Source organism: Rhipicephalus microplus, chromosome 6 (genome assembly GCF_043290135.1).
Source record: "Rhipicephalus microplus isolate Deutch F79 chromosome 6, USDA_Rmic, whole genome shotgun sequence".
Taxonomy (NCBI): Eukaryota; Metazoa; Arthropoda; class Arachnida; order Ixodida; family Ixodidae; genus Rhipicephalus; species Rhipicephalus microplus.
This window is the reverse complement of record NC_134705.1, coordinates 72,727,455-72,748,274: the sequence shown is the minus strand read 5'-3', so window position 1 is coordinate 72,748,274 and position 20,820 is coordinate 72,727,455.

Below are 20,820 nucleotides of genomic sequence, written 5' to 3'. Positions count from 1 at the left end.
AGGTACCCACGTGACCACTACTCTTTTCTCTTCAAAACATTTCTGCAAATAACTATTTTCAGAAGAGAAAATTACCATCATTTTTTAAACTATACATCTGTGATGGTCGCCAGGCAGTATGGTTTGTATGTTTGGTGTAGAATAGCCCAGTGCAAAAAACAACAAATGGCTGAGCATCCTTTGACGCTCGGGCAATTTCGAAAGCATTTGTTTGTTAGCAGCAATTCAGTTAAGCCCTTGTCTTTATGCTTAGGCCCAAAAACAAAACACAAGTAACTAAAGTAGTCCTAAGAGTCATGTAGTCTCACTGTTCCAAGGCCTGTGGAGCCTAATTTAGTGCGAGCTTGACCAATTTTTAAAAATTCAGATTCAACCAACAGGTTTTCGAGGCACAGCGCATTTTCAGCTAACTTGTTTCACACCAGTTACTTAGATAAAAAGCGGAAAGTAGAGTTAAAAATACCATTTTAAAGGCATTGTAGGTAATAACAAAAAGGACTGCTTTCTTTTTTTGTGTGGTGCTTTGCCTGAACGCTGTGCTTTTTGTGGTATAGTTCATTGTCTAGTGAACATAGGCCTTAAAAACTAACATTAGCCATGTTGAGGTCGATTTCTTGGTTATAGTCATAGTAGCCATATAAATAATTATGACTTCAAACTTGATTGTTCTTTTGAAGATTTTTTTCTTGCATAATGATATTTGAGAGTCTTAGTCAATTTTGTTATAAGAAAACGTGATGTCATAATAGGGTCACTTTTTGTAGAGTCGTTCAGTTCTACCTTACCTTTTACATTCCTAATAGAGCAGTTATTTTCAATATCGGTATTTAAATTGGAATGAGCATGCTGTATGTAAGGTGTAAGCACTTAGAGATAGCACATGCACCCAACTTTTCTGTTGGCAGTTTATTTCAGTTATTCTTGATTTATATGTGGGGTTTCACGTCCGAAAACCACTATATGATTATGAGAGACGCCGTAGTGGAGGGCACTGGAAACTTCGACCACTTGGGGTTCTTTAACGTACACCCAAATCTGAGCACACGTGCCTACAGCATTTCTGCCTCCATCGGAAATGAAGCCGGGGTTTGATACCGCGACATGCGAGTCAGCAGCCGAATTTCTGTTACTTTTGCTCCCCTATATGTGTGCAGTTCGGTTATAGTTATCTGGCTTGCACAGATTTTTAATGGCACCTGCCTGGTCCTGCTTGCTTTCATGGTGATTTTAACCTTCATAAGTTGCATAGGTTTAACTCTCAAAATTGTTCAAGATGCCAATTTTGTGCACAAACTGTATAGTATAAAGGCAGCAGATGTACATGCACACACTATAAATGAACATTGAGAGCTTTCACTTGCAGTTCCTAAAGTTTTACTGTGCAGGAAGCGTTTAAATCATAATTTCATAAGGACATATTAATTGATTATCTCTACCATTGAAAATCGTGACAACCTAGTTATATTCACTGTGATAAGCATGCTGTTTTTTTTTATGCGGCAGAACTAATTTATACACTCATTCCTTCTATTATTCACATATGCATAACATGAAGGATTGTGTGCCTTAAATTTTCAGTTTCATTCTGTGTGTTATATTTCTTGTGCATGTAAACTATTGTGCTAACATGTGTCTCTGACATTATTTGTGCCAATTATTTTCATTTCCAGGTGCCTATGAAGGACACATAAGTTCTATCGCAGTGACCTTCGAAATATACAGTGGTGCCGGAGCCTCAAGCAGCATTTCGCCGATCTCCACAAGACATTCATGAGATAAACACAGTGCCACACTTTCACAGTGCTATGATTATTATTTATGTTTAAACATTTCGTTCTAAAATTGCTGTTACATTGTGCCACCATCCTGTGGCTTCGGTGGAGCTCGTGAAATTGCGGTGCAGTCACCTCATTTGTGTACGATCAACACTGCAATGTCACTTTTCACAGCTGGAGCATACAGACAAATAAAAAACATATTGATTGTAGCAGGGCTGATGTGTATAATAATGCTTCTCTATTGATAATAATAACTTTATAAGTTTTTTAGGTCTTGCATAGAACACTGCATTAATGTGTTGCAATGTAACCACCATTTATGATCGCTAGCATGTTTAGTAGTTTTGTAATGTATTTTATTTAAAAGGTAATTTTGCTTCCGCATCACGACAATTAGTAAGATGCCGATGATTCAATCCCTCATCATGCACATTTAAGAAATATTGTGATTTGTACACAGTATTGCATGTACTCAAGATGTGGACGTCTATTCAATTTACACATTATATTGCTTTGCACTAGATTCAGACGTAACATGCACACATTTCAGTAATTTCCGCATGATACGTCTTTCCATAAGATGCGGAGTCCGCATCATACGTCTTAAGCGGAGTCCGCATCATACGTCTTCCATATTCCAATAATTCCGTATGTGAGGTCTCCGCATCTTACGGAACGTTTCAGTAGGGATTGTTGCTCGTTGTGCTGTGAAATCAAAAATGAAAAGTGTTGTAGACACATACGGTCTGGTACAAAACGTAAGAGAACCAACTCGTGGTGGTAATATCGTAGATTTCTTGTTTTTAGGCGCACATAGTGTATTAGGCTCTATAGCAGTTGTTCCAGGAATTAGCGATCACTCGGCTCACCGATCACTGTCAAAACCAAAATTCAAAGATTCACTTTTGTGAAAATAGAAACGTATTCTTTATGATAAAGGGATTGATTGATCGATATGTGGGGTTTAGCGTCCCAAAACCACTATATGATTATGAGAGATGCCGTAGTGGAGGGCTCCCGAAATTTAGACCACCTGGGGTTCTTTAACGTGCACCCTGTGATAAAGGGAAATATTGGGTATCCACGTAAAACCTGATTTATTACCTACCAACGTTTGAATGCTCAGCGAAAGACTTTATTATTCATGAACTGTAGAATACGTTTAAGGTGAAATTAGGGGAGCTTATGAAGGAACATATTCCACACGTACAATTTTCAAAGCTTACAAAATGAAAAAGAAAACCTTGGGGAACATCATTCATTCTACGAATTATACAAACAAAACAGATTTTTTTGAAGTATAGGAAAAGGAAGAGCAAGGCTTATTTGGAAGATTGGCACAAATAACGCTTGATTACAAGCTCACTACTAATATCGCAAAAACACTTATTTCAACGGACTTATTGAAAGGTTGAAAATCAATCCTAAGGCTTTTGGGAAGTAATTAAAGGGATTCAGATCGAGTGATCTGGGCATTCCGGAAATAATTTGCAATAACCAAGTCGTAGCAAACGACGAAGCAAAGACAACATATCTAAATGACTTGTTTGATTCAGTATTTCTTCCAGCAAAATCCGACACAATAACGACAGCTGCTAGCAATGTGTCGCCTATGACGCAGGTGGAACTCGGTGTGTCTGGTATAAAAAGAAATTGGTGCAATTGGACGAAATCAAGGCAGTTTGCCCTTACGGTATTTCACCTCGCTGCTAAAGCACTGCACAGGGACCGTCTCCCTTTGTCGTTTCGTTATCTTTACGCAGTAACTTCGGGCAAGTAAATTGCCTTACGACTGCAAGATAGCCCACGCTTTGCCAATTCATGAAGGGGGCTTGAAAAAAGGTGTGCAGAATTATAGGTCCGTCTCCCAACGTGTATTGCGTGCATATAATGGAGCACATAATTTACTCAGCCATCATGAGGCACCTCACCGATTGACTGATATGTCGGGTTTAACGTCCCAATACCACTATTATATTATGAGAGACACCGTAGTAGAGGGATCCGGAAATTTCGAGTACCCGGGGTTTTTTAATGTGCACACAAATCGGAACACAAGGGTCTACAACATTTCCGCCTTCATCGGAAATGCAGCGGCAGCAGCCGGGATTTGATCCCGCGACCTGCCGGTCAGCAGCCGAGTAGCTTAGCCACTAGACCACCGCGGCAGGACTCACCTCACCGAAAACAGTATCCTATTCAAAGTACAGCAAGGTTTCCGCAAGGGCTTGTCCTACACTACACAACCTGTAGAATTTTATCACAAATTAGGGAGTGAAATTGTTGCTGAGGGCCAGATGGGTTGTTTGTTTTTAGGTTTTCGAAAAGCTTTCGACCAAGTTACGCAATCGCTCCTTATATACAAACTACCACAACTAGGTATACATGGAGATGTCAAATGGATTAAAAATTTGTTATTGTGGCGCAGGCAGTGTGTTGTTATTATGGCAAAAAATCGAGTTACGCAAACGTCACCTCACGAGTCTTTTGGGGCTCTGTATTGGGACCTATATTATTTTGATATACATAAATGATATAAATTTAGGTATTACGTCTTCCTTGCGACTGTTCGCAGATGACTGCGTGGTCTACCAAAGTACATCTTACGACGAAGATGCGACAGCGTTACAGGGAGACTGGAACAGAATATATGATTGGTGTAAACAGTGGAACGTGTGTTCAAACGCAATAAATTGCATCCATATGTGTTTTACTAGAAAGAAAAAAAAACAATAATAAATATTCTCTAAATAACGAGGTTTCTATCACAGTTATTGTCTCTAAGTACCTAGGCGTCGTGTTTTCTGCTGACTGCTAATGGACTGAGCACATCAGTGAGACAGTTCGTAAGGCTGGACGGGCGCTGTCCTTTGTTCAACAAAACCTGAGATGCCGCGAAGTTGAAATAAAACGGAGTGCACTTACTACATGTGTTAGACCTATAATATAGTACACCCGCCAAACATGGGATTCATCGGAAGCCAGTCTCATTTCTCAAATAGAAGGTATCCAAAACAGAGCAGCCAGGTGCAAACTAGGCAGGTATCGTAGAATATACAGTGTCAAAATGATGAAAAGAGAATTAAATCAAGAATCGATGTCTTCACGAAGACGAAAGCTAAGACCAAAACTGTTTTTTTCATATATATGACAACAAGGTAGGCATAAAGAAAGATGAATATTAAAATACAACTCTTTATGTTTCTATTCCTAATGATCACGAACACAAAATCCGTAAATACCGGCCGAGGACGTGCATGTTTGCGAATTTTTTTTCCGAAGTTGTAGCCGAATGGAACAAACTCTCTAAAGAACAAGTTTGTTGTGTAAATGAAGATCTAATTGTATTTCTGTTGTAAACCCCCCTGCTGTAACGCCCAAGGGCGATGAGGGTAATTCTTGAATGAAGAAAAAAATACTCAAATATAAAAATAGTAAGAAATACACAAAAAGAAATACTAAGAGAAAATTGGGTAAAAAGCGCGAGAAAAAAAGAGAAAAAGAGTAGCCAGAGAAAAAGTAGGGAAAAACAGTCACAAAAGGACGGACGAAAAAGGAGGAAAGGAAAAAACTGAGAATAAAAACATGAGAGAAGAAGAGAAAGGTAGGAAAGAAGACGAAACGAGTAACCCAGGGACAAAAAAGACAAGGAATGAAGAGGATTAAGGTAAAGGAGAATCAAGTAAAGATCGCGCAAGAGCGAGAGACAGAGAATGAAATAGAAAAAAGAGCCTATGAATTGAAGAAAAGAAATAGAGGGAAAAACAAGAAGAGAAAGAAGAAAAGTCGAGCAGTAAAAGTGACTACAAAAAGAGTATTAGAATTAGGAAAATATAATGGATATCACAACATGATGTAGCAGGAAACACAAAGAAAGAGAGTAAAAAGATGCAAAAGCGAGATAAACAGAAGTGATGCATTAGGTCCTGCGCACCACATCTTAAAAAGAAAAACCAACATTCAACTCATCGAAGCGATTGCTACATCAAATGTGGTCGATTAGTGCACTCTTACGAAATAGCACAATAGAATAAAACAGTAATTAAGACGCTACTTGACGACCATACATCGATCATATATTGTCAATGTATCTAGCCCTATGAAGCACTGCGTTCACAAAGACAGATGTTTCAGCAATTGCTTCATGAGTGAGGGCAGCAACGTGCCGAATCTATGCGCTTCTTAACACTGTTATCAAAAATTTGCGACCAACCTTCGCGTAGTTCAAAGGCGAATTTCTATGACTTGAACAATGCATAAATGATACTATCTCTCTTTCTAACAATGTACTCGTTAGACAATGTTTTTCCCTACTATAAAACACTTACACTTTGTGTGAAGACACTTTTAATCAATAGCAGATACATCTATTTCAAGACAGATGTATCTGATCTTCTTTATGTTCGACTACCTACTCTATTATCTACAAATGTATTCGTTTGAGCTCGATCTTGAGAGACACTCGGTGGTATATGCTGCATTGTTTTCGTGTTCTAAGCAAAGTATACTCGTTGACTTTAAGTGATTATGCTGCACTATATTGCTACGGAGATGAAGTTAAGAGGGACGAAGGGGAGGACAAGTTGACAAGCGCTAATGTGTGCTAGTCAGCCAGAATGACTTTAGCCTGCACATTTTTCGCAGGAAACAAGTTTTCAGTAACCGCCACCAATCCACCAACAACAGAGAAGTGGAGGTGTTTGGCAGAAAAGCAGGTAGTTAGGCTCTTCAGCATATGTCAGATTGTTATTTCAGCCATGCGTGACATGACACATAGTCCTTGTCATCTTTTCTCTCTCGCCTTCCTCCACTTCATCTGATTTATAATATTTAGAAGTGGTATCTTAATAAATCCTCTGATATGTTTTTTTTCAAAGCTGGCACCATCTCCTTCTTTATTTTTCTCTTATGTAACGCTGTAAACAATGGGCCGTGGCAACATTTCATAAGTCCTGGTACTTGCACACTGGTGCAAGCGGGTTCGAGTGCGCCTTACTACTAGCTAATTTGATTGCGAACGGCCATCGGTTGCTCTGAAGCTGAAGACTGCAGTTTTAAAAAGCAACCTAACTTTGTATCTCAACGAAATCACAGAGAAGTTCTCTTAGAGTCCTGGCGCCAAGCGACGTGAAACGTTGCTCGATGAGCACCCGAGATTTACAACAAAGTGGCTCAGCCCCAAAGAAACTCGAAAACAATTGTACGAAAAAGAGTTGCACGAAAGGAAGGAGAAGAAAGAGGAAAGAAAGAAGCACTAAAACTATAAGACCACACGTTTGCTGTATAGCAGAACCAATAAACACTCATTAAACAATTAAAATGATTGAAATAATGATACCTCTTCGTTTAGACTAGTGAACCATAAAATTTGTGCTACTTTAGCGAATATATGCACATTTGGTTAACATTTTTTCAAACAGTTATCACTGCAGGTGCCTCGGCCTTGACTGAAAAAGGCTTGTCGCTCGAGGCTGATCTTTCGTTATTCCTACGGGTTTTTGACTTTGATAGTGTGGTGGTGTGTGATAGTGTGATGATAGTGTGGTGGTTAAAAACAAGTCATCTTATTGGAGACACATGCACTAAGAAAACTAAGCAACACAAAGTATACCACGATAGCGGTAAGAGATGTGCATAATTGTGGAATGATCAAAGTGTTAGCAAAATGTGATACAATTATACATCAAATATGCTTTTTTACGACTCTCAAGCTTTCCGATGATGTAGTTGTCTTTGGTGCAAGCTAGGCTACTCGCTTAACGCGAGAGTTGGTTTAAAACATAGGCTTTGTCTACGCCGAGGATTGCAGAGAGTATTAGGTTGTGTACACAGAATACATTGAAATTGAAATAAAAAAATGTCGTCAGAGGTTCACAGAAAACTTGTGGAAATATCCTGGTATGTCTTCCACCAACAAGTGGTAGCTCTCTGCCATAGCTGAAACTATATTGCTGCCCGAAAACGGGCAGATAACGGAGCTGATGTGCGTGCCAATCGTCTCGAGGTAAGCAACACTGACTGAAGAATCCGTGTTTGTGTTTATGTCTTTGCTCTTAACTCCTGCATAAAAACACACCTTCGGCTCTTATGGACGACAAAACTGCTCGACGTTGTGCTTACGGTAAACTGTGACACTGGTGGGGGTGCTGGACTGCAAGCCTGCTGATGTTCTAGGCCCCATCTGGAAGCCGTTAATCGAGTCACGACATGCAGTCATCTGTTACAGCTCCAGTGCACCTCTGCAGTGGGCGATTGCTAGGCCTCTTTCCTGAGCTGAGCCTCTTAGACGAACATTATACAAGGCATTTCGTGCCGCTGCTAATGGCCTCCGCCTGCTAGCCACAGGTAGTGCAAGGAGTAAAAGGAAGCCCCATTTAAAATACAGAACACATAACGCTTCTTAAGCCACTTGTACCTGATCGCTTCAGTGGTGCTCCCCTGGAAGACGTTGAAGATTGTCTGAGCATTGCGAACGCGTTGCAGACATCATTTAGTGGAATGCTCAGCAGAAGTTCGCCCGCACGATCTTCACCCTCTATAAGAGCGATCACACGTTGCTTGAGAGTCGAAAAGGCTGTAAATCGACGTGGGAGCATTTTCGTCAGCACTTCATCGACAACTTTGCTAGCACCGACCATCGAGAACGTGCTCGGCATTTGCTCAAATTAAGATATCACAAACCCTAAGAAAGTGACAATGTTTGCTTAGGACACGCCGGACCAGTGAGTCGGGCTCATCTTAATATGTTCAAGAAAGAGAAGTTATGCTACATTTTTATTGGGCGTGAAGTAACATCTGCTCACCGAAAATGAGTGCAAAGGTCCAGCTACTATGGGCAATTTCATGCGAGACTGCCCTTGATCAAGGTAGAACGATCGCTCGCCCAATACCATCACAGTCAATTCCACTTCAGTGACTTTGCACAATCAGGGCTCCCTACGTGACCTGATCAGGGATAATGTTCATGAAGAACTTCAGAAGCTTTGGACTCCACTTGTGAATATATCTGTGACCACCATTGCTGCAGGCAACTCACCACCACAACTCCCCAAAAGAAGAGCACTGTATGGGACGCCCACAATTTTGCTGAACGGACGCTTGGCGCACTGTCGATTGGCGTACCTTCTGTTTCAACTGTGGTGATGCTAGCCACTTGTCCCGGTAGTGTTGGCACCACGATGCATCAACTCGCCCGTTCCAGCCAGAGTACAATGGTCGCCGTGCGAACGCCGACTGCACTGTTCACCATGACAACCCTGGTTTTCAATGACCGACAACGACGTGGTCTTTCTATCAAGAGTCGCTCCCCAATCACCAGCCCAACTCGGGCCACCGGTCAAGCTTTCCATCTGCTGCACAGGCATCGTTACTGAATCTACGTACTCTTGCTGACCTTCGCGGAATAAGCTCGCCCAGCCATTCCTGGGGAAACAAAAGGCGGTAACCTCTCGGGAAAAATCGCAGCACGACGACAAGATGATAAAAAGTCCCCAATACTACCACTATGGAACGACGCAAAGCCGTCAAGGAACAGCGACTAAATGGTGAGCACCGACCTCAATGTAATTATAGGTGAAGAGCATGCAATGGCTTTAGTCAACTAATGTGCTGACTTTTCCATAAGCAGTCAAGATCTGGCCGCTCATCTTAAAAAAGTAGGAACGCCATCGACAGGACCACAGATAAGAAAAACGCATGGTGAATTGCTGCTCCCCACTGAAAGATGCAAAGCAAGGATTAACATAGGACATTCCTCTTTCGTCATGACATTCACCATCTTTCAAGTGTGCTGCAAAGTTTTAATTATATGAATGCATTCTCTGAGGAAGCATGGTGCACTAATCACAATTCGGACCTTGTGGTTTTGTTTCACGAGGGTGCTGGTCGACTTATTCTTTTTCACTACAGCAAAAATCAGTTAGTCTTAAAGGCCATAATATAGCTATGTCCCCTCGATCATGTACACTTGTTTCAAAAGTAGGTGACATACCGTTCATTGGTGAAGGAGTTGCCCACCAACTAACCTTGCTGCTTTTCAGTCATGGGATTTCAGTAGCACGAGTTCATGTGAGTGACCGCCGCACAAGCTTGCTGTTCACCCTTTTCACCACCGAGTGCCGGCACCTTTCCATAGGCACAGCTTTGGCGTATTTTGAACAGGTGGCAGATGTTCGCAACTGCTTTTATGCACTCCAAGCAACATCTACACAAGACGCAAATGACCTAGTACCTAAACTTGAGGTCAACTTACTTCAACTCAGCGAAATCGGAAAGCCTCCTTGAACTGCTAGCCGAGTGCCAAGACTGTTTTGGATTCACACTGAAAGTTGCTCGGACATCCTCGACCAAGTGCCAAATCATCACAGAAAGACAAAGCGAGACCAATGAATCGAAATGCCTACCGTGTGGCTTCAAGAGGACGAGAAGCGATACTACAGCAGGTAGCAAAACTGCTTGAACATGTGAATCCGCCGTCAGAGAGCTGGGCGTCTTCTATTGTTCTAGACATGAAGAGCGACGGCAGCCTGAGTTTCTGTGCGGACTATCAAAAACTTAATCAGGTGACAAAGAAGACGTGCACCCACTCCCCGCATAAAGGATTCGCTCGAGAGGCTTCCATACGCACGTTACTTCTCTTCCATGAACCTAAGTGGTTGTGGGTAAGTTGAAGATGGCTCCAAAGATTGTGAAAAACCTTTTTTGAATTGTCAGACAGAGTGTACGAATTTAAAGTCTTACCACTAGGCTTGTGCACCTGCTACTTTTCATCGACTCATGAATACCGTGCTCTCTGTATTTAAATTATGAACCTGCGTCGTATACACTGATGACATTCATTGTGTTTTCTGAACGTTTAACAAGCGGTTTGAAAGGTTGCAAGTGGTCTCGCAGGCCATATGGGCCGCAGGCCTCACGCTCAAAGCGGAGAAGTGTCACTTCTGGCTTGAGAAACTACAGTTTCTTGGCCATGTTGTCAGTTACGCAGTAGTTCGTCAAGATCTCGAGAAAGTTGCTGCTGTCGCGCAGTTTCCAACACTATGAGATAAAAAGGCAATGAGGCGCTTTCCGAGTCTCCGCCCATATTATCGACGGTTTATTACAGATTTCGCGCACATTGTAAGACCTTCAATTCACCCCACGACAGAAGGTGTTGCCTTTGTTTTGGGCGAAAAATAAGAAGCTCCTTTCATCTACTTTTGGCAAAACCTACGCATGACCCTCGTGTTTACCCACTTTGGTGAGAGAGCTCCTGCTATGTTCCGTGCTGGCACAAGCGATGTGTGCTTCGGAGCTGTGCTTTTGCAGCGCCAGGGTGACGAGAAATGAGTGATCGCTTACGGAAAAAAAAGTCTGTCAAGTATAGAAGAAAATCACTCCACATCTGAAAGAGAATCTCTCGCCGTAGTGTAGGCTGTTATAAAAATTCGCTGACACTTGTACGGCCACTCATTTAAGATTAAAACTTATCAGGTACTTATATCCGCTGTGTTGGTTAACAATGCTGGAAGCTTCTTCCGGTTTATGAGCATGCTGGTGCCTTATACAACAGGAATGTAATACAACGATGATGTACAATTCGGAACAACGACACACGAACGACGACTGCCTCTCTCGATTGCTGGTAGAGTCGGCTGCTTGTCTTGATGAAGAGACAGCATTTGTCAGAATCCTCGAAACGTTCATCATCGCAGATCTCTAGCATGTTAGACCTGAACTAGTTGGCTTGAATAGTTATTTAAAAGGACGAAGCAAGAACACGCTAAAGCCTTTGCAAGATGATTGTCGTCATTATGTATGCAAAACAATGCCTTTTTCAAAATAAACTTCTTGTCGGACGGGTCGACCTACCTTCTTGTCGTCCCTACCGCTCTTCGTTTTGAGCTAATAAATGCTTGCCGCAGCGGGGTCATATATGGACATTTCGGCTACACGAAAACACTGCGCAGAGTTGAAAAGAGTTATTACTGGCCTAGACTTGCCGTGAAACGTCATGTACACATCTGCTTCGATTGCCAGCGGTGCATGTCAGCTCCGACGAAACTAGCCGGTTTTTTACAGCTTGTCCAGATCCCGCCAACACCATTTCACCCGATAGAAAGATACCTTTGAGTTTACTTTCACATCTGCTGCTGGTAACTGCTAGAATATAGTGGCGATTGACTACCTCACTCACTACGTCGAGACAAAAGCCATTCAGAGAGGCACAACAGAGCAGGTGCCTTGATTCTTCATACAAAACATTGCGCGGAGATATGGCCTCGCCGCGGAGGTTTAGTGGCTAAGGTACTCCGCTGCTGACCCGCTGTTCGTGGGACCAAATGCCGGCGGCGGCGCCTGCATTTTTGATGGAGGTGGAATTGTTGTAGGCCCGTGTGCTCAGATTTGGGTGGAGGGTAAAGAACTCGACTTGGTCGAACTTTCCGAAGCCCTCCACTACGGCGTATCTCATATTCACATGGTGGTTTTAAAACGTTAAACCCCACATATCATTAGCTGAGACATGGTGCTCCATCGATCGTTATAACAGATCACGGAACTGTATTCACGGCCACGCATTGATATCTTGTGTTGGTGCTCAGCGATACTATTATTCGTAGGTTGACAGCCTACCGTCCACAAACGAACGCTTTGACCGGGCGGATAAACAAAGCTCTTGAAGACATACTTTGAGTATATGTGGACGTCGAGCACAAATATTGGAATGAAACTCTACCTTGCATAACGGTGGCATATAATACTGCTAAACAAGAAAGCACACCAATGACCCCATTCTGTCTTCTTGACAGACAATGAGTAAGGAAGATGTTGGACGCGATGCTGACACACGAATTTGATCACAAATAAACGAGTTCCTACGCGTTCAATCAATGTGCAGAGCAAGCCAGGCAGCCCGCATGTCTACGAATAAACCTACAGCAAGAGTACGACCGAAGCATGTCGCTATAATCTACGTCATACACTTGTAACGTACGAAACCGGGGACAGCGTATTGGTGTGTACGCCTGTACAAAGATGGGGAGTATCCGAAACGTTGCTCAGGAGATACTTTGAACCTTATCGAGTGCTGTGACGGCTAAGTAACGTAAGCTACGAGGTCTTCCAGGAGCGCCCAAACTGTACAAGGCGTCGCCATCACAGAGCTGGCCTTGTGCACGTAGTGCGCATTGAACCTTAAGCCATTGAGTGACTCTGCCAAGGACCTTCACTCACACAAAGTGATTTTATGCGCGAATGGTTGGCTCGGCGTTAGCATCGGGGCAATGCACTTTTGAATAAAGGCAAATGCCGCGCTCAAAATGGGCAGACAACGAAGACGATACGCGCACCAACAGTCTCGTGAAAAGGGTCCCTGACCAAAGAAGATGACGTGTTTGTGTATATGTCTGTTTTCGGCTGCTGCATCAAAATACGCCATTGGCTCCTGGACTGAACGCCTCGGTGTTGTCCTTATGGTGAAGTGCGACAATGTCACCTAGTTACAAGGAATAAGCTTCTTTTGCAACATACTCTTGTTCGTTTTTTAGAACTTTAAATACTGATGGCAGCAGGCGGTGATGTATTGACTGTCACCTCGAGCAAAGATGACGAGGAACGGGACACGCTATGTCTAAAATGATCGTGCTGCCTTACTTTTCATGGAATCGGCACCGAGGAAATAGCGACTGAAGTGTATTGCCTGAGCAACTCACGGGTGTTATTTGAAATCCTAGCGATGAAGTGAATGTACTTTGGGCGTGTTTATTAAATTTGCGTTTGAGTTAAAACGTTTCAGGTAAATGCAGCAACCTAGCGCGCCTTGGCTTTCAAGTGCCGTATTGTGTGCTGGATTAATTTTATTCTGCCTAATATTTGCAAAGTCCCTTAGTGGCTCGGCTTGTCGTCGTCTCCTTGTTCCATGTAGGCACTACTTGTGATAAAGTTAACATCACGTACTGACTCTATACTATAGAGGCTTCATTTCCGCACCTCATCGGCAAGATTTTTTGCGCACACATGACGTGATCAATACGTAATAAAACACCTTATGGCCGTCTAATGTAACCGCGGCCTGTTGTGTGCACGCGGTCAAATATAAAAACTGTTATTAAGAACAAAATACTGGTAGGTCCCATGTATAGTTGGAATCGATGATATGTGAAGCAATAATGAGGAATTTTGATATGTCACTTTAAAATGAGCACAAGGTATATGAGAAGGAAGTATACTATGCCATACATGACTTCCATGTCGTGATAATCATCTTTGACGTGTCATTTACCTTCGTCCTTCATTCACATCACCTGATGCTAAATTCGGTAAATGTGGACCTAGCAAAAAGGCTGCCTGCGTGCCTGGAGCCTGTAGCCTGTAGTCAAGTTTTACGTGACCCGAATATCATGATTATTATGTTTGCACCAGTCGTATACCTCTATAACCCATTCACGTCACGTAACATTGAATTTGGTATATGTGAAACTAGCTAAATATTCAAGTACCAAAGGACATACCTTCGGTGTAAGTGTGAAACGCTAGCTCTGCATCCGTAAAATCGTCACCTGACCGTCAACATCCTCATGTGACCAAGGAAGTTGTCTTTGTTTTGGGAAAACGATGATAAGAGGGCGAAGGGTGGTGAAAGACACGAAAGCTCACAAATCCGTGCGTCGCCAAAGGCGACTGAGTACGCACTCGTCCTCGGCTCGATTTGCCAAGTCAGCAAAGCTGTGTCAGCAGTCGTTGAGAGGCGAGAAGACATAACGGCGGAAGACTAGCTTCATGAAGCACCTTTACACTCGCTGCAAACTTTGGCACTCTCAAAGCAACTCTGAGGCCTTTCTAATAAAATTTTTCCAGCCGTTCTTACTGTGAATGACTTGCAGAGATCAGAGGCATTGGAAAACACACGATTGATAATTACTGCCTCGTGTAACTTTATCATTGATGTGGGGTGGCTCCCCCAGCTTGGTTCTGCCATCCTTCAAAGAATGTTTACACGGGGTGACAGTGCTTACACTGTCTTGTTTACTGCCCGTCACTAATTCATCTTGGAGTCTAGTCATCCTGATGTCAAGGAAAACGGTCATATAGAACACTATTTGCTTAAAAGTCGTTAGTTTAAGAAGGAACGGCAAGGTTTATTGGAGGAACTGCAACAGTTAGGCTTGCCATGTGACAGCGTGACTTATATTGTGTTTCCACGTGGTTCCTCAATCTGCAGAAAACAGGTGTCGCGAATTCTCTTGAAAATTTTGATTGCTAAAGACCTCGCATGTGACTGGTGATAAGTGACAGTTATATTTGGGGTATAGTGTAGCGAGATAGTGTACCAGCACAATAATGCACGTGGAATAGCACAGAGGACGCCGTCTTATGCAGGCGTACGTCGCGCTATGCACGATTTTTATTTTAAAAGCCTGCTCGTGCTGAGATAAAAAACAAAGGACATTAGCTACAATCAGCAAAAAGCAAAACGGGCGGGGCAATCACCTGCAAATTATGCAAGGCTAGATGCGCCGGCTACCAACAACATCCTTAAAGTTAACCTCAAGCCAGCTAAACCTCCGCCAGCGTTCATGAGCGTGGTATCTTGTCATGGTCTTACAGTACACGCGTGTCATTATCATCGTGTTTGCACCAGTTGTATACCTTCGTCATCTGTTAACGTCATATTACACCAAAATATATATATGTTGAGCTGGAGAAACGGCCGGGAGCGCATCATGAGCGTGGCACGAAGTCATGTTGTAACAAGACACGCATCTAAAGGTAGTCGCAGCTGCACCTTCATATACCTTCATGTATGGACGTCGCGTAACACAAAATTTTGCATGTATTAAGCTAGCGAAACGGCCACGAACACATCATGAGTGTGGTATGCAGTCATTTCGTTACATGACACGCATGCAATGATTTTCATGTTAGGATTTGACGCTTGCGTTCGCTATGCAGTCTTATCATACCACACTAGTTTTGCAACATGTCATGTAAAAAAAACACCCGCAAGAGGAAAAAAAAGACTATGAAATGTGAATAATGACGTTCATGACGTAAATGTCATGATTTTCATGTTATGACTAGTCACATATGCTCGTCATGCATGTTACGCCGCACCAATTTGGTATCGATACCATTAACAAAATTGCAAGGAGAGCTAAAAGTGGTATACGGCTAGATAGATAGATAGATAGATAGATAGATAGATAGATAGATAGATAGATAGATAGATAGATAGATAGATAGATAGATAGATAGATAGATAGATAAATAGATAGATAGATAGATAGATAGATAGATAGATAGATAGATAGATAAATAGATAGATAGATAGATAGATAGATAGATAGATAGATAGATAGATAGATAGATAGATAGATACTTCATTGTCGCCACAGTTATTTAAGAAATGCTTCGAATTTTACATTCATAATTCGTACTCCTCACCTCTAGTATAAGCTCTATAAACCCCTCAGAAGCTTTGTGATGCAGTACCAGCGCCGTCGGACCAGTAACCCGCTACCGTGACAACATATAAGGCTTCCCTCTTCTCCAACATTGCCACTGGCCTGGCGTCGGGCTCATCGAATGGCGCCCCGCAGCTGCGGCGTGCCCTCGCGCGACTGCGCTTTGAGCTTTACGCCAAGATAGTGTGGAACTGCGTAATGCGTCCTGTTGCTGTACCAACACTCTGTGCAATGATTGGTCTGCTCACTGCAGCCGACCGCAATACATTGTATCTAGTTCAGCCGAGAAGCACAGCGAGCACAAGCGTTCTCTCACAGAGTTCTCTCAGGAACTTAGCGGTTTCGCGTCGGCACAATCTATTTCACCTGCCGTCACGGGTTCGAGTACGACGCAGACAGCTTGGGGGCTATGTCAACGCCATCGCAGCGGCGGTGCCTGGACGCAGCTCCAGAAATGGTTTTGGCTGTATACGGCCTTCAGGAAAGTGTCGTGGCGTGGCAACGCTATAAAGGCGTGAAGCAGCAGTGATGGGCGAATTGATGTCATCTTACATTGCTGTTTTTGATAGCGCTTCCAACCAACCAGCAACGTCTTTTACAGAGTTCGAAACTCGAGAAGGCCATCTCATCGAGGTTGAGCGTGACACGTCTTTTACAGAGGTCGAAACTCGAGAGGGCTATCTCCCCAAGGTTGCGACTGCTAACTGCAGTTCACGAGCAGACACCTGTGCAGCTAGGTCTAACACAGACCTCATACTCAAGGTGTTCCTCGGCCGCGGCAACCGAAGCCAAACATCATTACCAGTGCTTGAGAGTGCTTACCAGGCACAATCATCGGGAAATCTTCCCCCATGCTCGTCATTGCTTGAACACTTAATGCCATCGGCACCCATCGTGCTGAATGCCCTATCAGCGAACAAGTATGTCTTCACATAACCAGCGAAGAAGATGAGTGTCCTATAACTACATAATCCAGGCGTATAAGGAGTTTCTTAAAAGGCGGGCCTTTAGCAAGAGCGCCAATATGCCTAGCCGCCACGGCAGTTATTGAATGACCAGTACGGAGACGTTTGGTATGCGCAAAGCATTCTACATTACCTCCATAGATGATGCCGACGCGCGTGAGACCACTATGGTCAGTGTCATTGACTGCTTTATGGTGGAGCATGAGTCTCCTGTTAATTCTGAGTGCAATGGCTGCTGTGTTCGTAGCACTTTGTCGAGGACCACCACCTCGAGCATCTCGGGCGACACACCAGAGCTACCACGTGCATCGATCACCAGCGCAGATGCTCGTCGCCGCTTCTTCAGTAGCACGTGGGAGATCCTATTACGGCATCTTAACCCTTCACGAACAGTGCGGTAAACTCAACTCATTGCGACATTCAATTGCTGGGAATGCGCAGTGTGTTGTGGTGTTTGTACTACTACGGTGGAACAGACGTGAAGTGGAACTGTGGCGATGTCGACACAGTCACAAACGCTTGCCGGAAACATTCTTGGCAAGTATTCAGAAGACATCATACTGTTGAAAAGACCACCTGCAGCGACAGAGACGATTCCGCCGTCTGAAAAACACCGAGGAAGAAAACGCGGCGGCGCAGCGTGGCCGGGACCAACTGCCCTGTTGCAGCCAACACCACCCACTGCAGATTTCATTGGCAATCGCTCACACGTTCACACATGAAATTAAGCGACCCCAGTGCCAGAGCAGATTCCGGCCACCAAAGAACACACAGACAAATGAGAACCCTATGACGTTAACTGGCGCGGAAGAGTTCAGCCAGAAGCCACCATCGCCATGATAAAACACATTTTTTTCTATTTCTTTATTGGCTGGCATGTTTCCTCTCGCTACATCTTGTGTGCTCAATTGTCTGAAATTTATCCCCGTCTCCTCGGGAACGCCGCTAATAGGGCGGTCAGCTTTTACCATAAGCTACCAAAAATGACTCTCTCGGGCGGCTGTGCTACCATCAGAGGCTTCATATTGTCTTTGGGTGAGACGAAACAGAGAGTATATAAGTATAATGACCTCCACATAGGTATCGTCAAACTTCGTCAAACTTCCAATCGAAGTCGAATTGTAGATTACGACGCCACAGTGCAACACGACCGGAAGACCCGATGCTTTTCCTCCCTGCTTCGAATAAAGCAGGCACATACTGGTCATTTTGGACTATCTTGGTCTTGTTCCACCAAAACAAAAGTGGGCACTGTACAGAAGACCCTATTGAAAATCCTGGTTGGTGGATGCTGAAGTTGTTGGTGGATAAGGTGAAAATAATAGTGGATATGGTGGAAACTTTAGTGGGCATAATTGCTGATGACGGCGAGAGTGGAAAAGTCATGTCAGACGGTGGTGGTGGTGGTGAGCTAATGGTGGTGACAGAGGAAAACGCGGGCTGATGACGGCGAGAGGGGAAAAAATGCTGGCAGAAGGTGGTGGTAGTGGCAAACCAATGGTGATAACGGTGGAAAATTCCGGCTGATGATGGCGAGGCAAGACGTGTTTGGCGGAAGACTTGGGCAAGGTGGATGACGGTGGCAAGATGAGAAAGCACATGACAGTATGTGAAACCATTTATTTCTAGGGTTTCATTCTTGTATGTGCAGAGATATATGTTTATGGTCAAAAGGAACCAACGCTGCTTACTACGCTTATAGCACGTTTGTTTTGTCATTCCAGTGGTGTCAACAGCGCTTCAATTTTTGTGGAGCGTGGAAAATGCTGCCGTGAATATGCCTACGTTTTGCGCACATACTTACATCAGTTTGACATCGACGATGTGTTTCTTTGTTGTGATGCTCATAATAGTAGAGGTGGCACTGTGAACAGTGACAATAAATGTTTGACATCGGCGCGCAGTTGCCGAGAAATAAAAGAGCTCCAGTTCGCTATTGTCCTTTTTAATGTTAGAGCAGAATACAGCGGTCACTTCTAGTCACCACGCTAGAAACGCAACCCTGGCAATTCTTGCACACTCTATTGCTAGAGCCGTACTAGGTTAACTAAACGCGTGAAATTATGCATAAATTTTCAATTTCTACGTGCGTCGAGACAAGCCCCAGCGACTTTGACTTTCACCAATCTGTTCTACCACCACAATTTCCACCAAAGTTTAATCCGAACGACTGATTTCGTACAAGTGTTATCAGCGCTTTTGAATTTCAGAATACACGATTTTGACGAGTAATAATGACAATACAGCAAAGCTGTGGCATCATTCAGCCTAAATGAAGCCTTGTTTAATATGTACGGTGTCCTCGCAAGAAGCGAAAAATATTGATAAGACGCGCTTGCAGAACTTCCATCAAATGTACGCCTACCCTCACCGACATCCGCCAGTCCCACTCGCCTAAACTTCACTGCCTCTTATGCGAGAACACAGACTCGTCAAATCAAATGCTTACGGAGCCAATATGATACCATATTGTTTCTGGCGCACTGCATTCATTTTGGCCAAGCCGTTATGTAGTTGTTCCAAACGACGGAGAAACAGCCGAGCACTGGCATGACTGCGCCGTGCGTAACGTGAAAAACGTCACAATCAATTTTCTGGGCGTATCTATCGAATGAGCATAGAAGCGTCATAAAGCCTGAACAGATATCGCCCTTTGAAAGGAGCGAGAAACGGATATTAAACTTGGCAGTAACCACCGAAAAACTCTACCTACTCCTCAATCCACTGAGTTGTTTTTTTCTTGTGGTTGTATATTGTAAGGAGAACATAGCGCTGTTGCTATTATCGCAGTGGCAATCGCTACAGGCAGCATTTGATCATGTTTACCAAATGTGCGAGTATTAGTACAGGTGGAGATCCCTAAAATCTCGAATAAACGACAAACAAAACTGAAGTTAAACAGTGAGTTTGTGAGTGAACTACTTATTTAACACCAAAGTGCCATCTGTAGGCGTGGCGCAGTGGTTAAAAGGCAACCACTGCGCCACGCCGACAGTTGGCAGCAGTCAATCTCGTGTGTCCATATTCCAGCTCACTCTGGAAAAAGTGTTTGATTGCGTTGCCCGCCCTCTTTTGTTTGCAGTATTGAAGCACATTATTGTAGGTAAGATAATTATTGACGGTGTAGCCATGGCATATTCAAATCGTAGTACGAGACTAATTATCATAAATACATTGCCCCCTCCCATTAGAATTGAGCGCTCAGTGCGTCGAGGTTGCCCTGTTAGTCCACTGTTGTTTCGCATCTATATTGAAACGTTACGTCGGTCGATATTGCAGAATGACATCATTATTGAGTTTAGAGTACAATCTTCAGAGGTCGAAATACTCGCATATGCTGATGATGTTGCGATTTGTAGCACTTCCTATGAAGGTATCGAAGAATCAATCAGAGTTCCTAAATATTTCGCCGAAGTTACAGGAAGCCACATAAACTCGAGTAAATGCCTCGGCGTCTGGCATTGATATTGGCCTTCAACAATAGAATTTTTTGCAGCTATTAAATAGACAAGAATGCCAGTTAAATATCTCGGAGTACCACTCGAGTAATACAAAAGTACTGATGAATATTGGACACAGCAAACGAAAGAAATTAAAGAGAAAGCGAATAGGTAGAATGCAACTTATCTGTCCATG